Source organism: Setaria italica, chromosome VII (genome assembly GCF_000263155.2).
Source record: "Setaria italica strain Yugu1 chromosome VII, Setaria_italica_v2.0, whole genome shotgun sequence".
Classification (NCBI taxonomy): domain Eukaryota; kingdom Viridiplantae; phylum Streptophyta; class Magnoliopsida; order Poales; family Poaceae; genus Setaria; species Setaria italica.
Genome location: NC_028456.1, coordinates 24,901,293 through 24,902,885, shown reverse-complemented (window position 1 = coordinate 24,902,885; position 1,593 = coordinate 24,901,293).

Below are 1,593 nucleotides of genomic sequence, written 5' to 3'. Positions count from 1 at the left end.
GCACTACGTGATTGTTTAAGAAGGGAAGCGTGCGAAGGTTTACAATAGATCCTGTCACAAGTTATGAATAACTGTTGCTGTTTGTGATCAGCGCTAGCTATTGTAACCACACCATCGCTGAATAATCTGATGGTGCCCTGCTTGTTGGTGATCAACGAACGCTGGCTGTTGTAAGTTGTAACCACACCTTGCATTGGCTGAATAACCGATGGTGCCCCCTGCTTGTTTGTTCGGATGTGTTCATCCTTTGCGATGTAGAGTAGTTCGCCTTCCCCATATTGCTTGACGGGCGTCTCGGGGTGAAGCTGAAACAAGTCTTTTTCTTAAAATAAATGGAAGTTGAGCGGATATGAGAAGGAAACGACAAGAACACGAGCCTTGAGCTTCTTACGAGGAATCTGTGAATTGTTAGAAACGAGCTTAATTAATAAGTAGGCCGACCGACCTATGACCACATACAAACCTGCTGTCCGCATGATGAACCACCACCGATGATGTGTTTTGCTTCTGCCTGGAGGTTCAGCGTTCGGAGTTAGGAAAGGCTTGACGGGAACGGGTGACCGGGTCTGACCCTGACCCCAGTACTTGAAAGAACTACACCTGGTGGCACCTCCAGTACAATTCCGCTACCTGGTGCCGCGCTGCACCATACCAGTTTTGCCGTTCTATCCACCCAGCGGTTCACAGCACTACGCGGGAGCCTGCACGCTCGGTTCGTCCACATCCACCGCCCCCTGCCCCCCCCTCACGAAACCTCCGTCTGATGGGCAACCAAGACTTGAGCGGGAGACGAGCGCGATCCGGGGGCCAAGGGTGCGGGGGGTACGGCGGCAACCGGCGTCTCGGCGCGTGGCCAGTCCAGAGCGCGCTGGGAGCACAGGAGCCTATATCTCTGTATGCATCCATCGCTGCATCTGCCGGCTGCAGCGCCGCCCAACATAGAGTCATAGACATGACATGACTCCGTGACGGGAAACGGCCGCGGGCGCACGGGTCGACGGGAAGCGCGCCCCCGGTATCGCGGGGCCGCCGCGGCGGAAATGGTCGCCTCAATGGGCCATATGCTGGCTAGGCCGTTTAGCTAGGAGGAGGCCCTGTGACTGGACTCTGGCCTTCCAGGCCTGCCCACAGTTGGGCCAGGATCCAGAGTGAGCCTGTTTCTCAAAGTCTGTGCTTGATTACGCGCCCGCCTGATCCCATGCGCGCAGGGTTTTTTTTTTTGCCTTGCTAGATGCAATCCCCTGTACATGGTCCGGTCTCACCGGTTTTTGTTTAAACCCAGCTCAAACCGTGAGAGGATCTGCCACGCGGTTTAGAAACCGGTGGGTTCCACAGGTTTCACGGTTTACTTGCTTTGCTGCTACGGCCGTGGAAGGTGGCAGCGATATTGGTCGCGACGCGTGCGGACTGCCGAGACAAGGATCCTTGCGGGTGTTTACTTCGTTAATTCCCTAGACAGCACGCAACGGAGGTTCGCTTGCTTGCACGGCGGCTGCGAGCGCACAGCACGTGGAGGCGGCAAGCACACTGCACGCGAACGCACAGGTGGACCGGGCTGGTGATTGCATATATTAATTGAAGACTTAACCAACC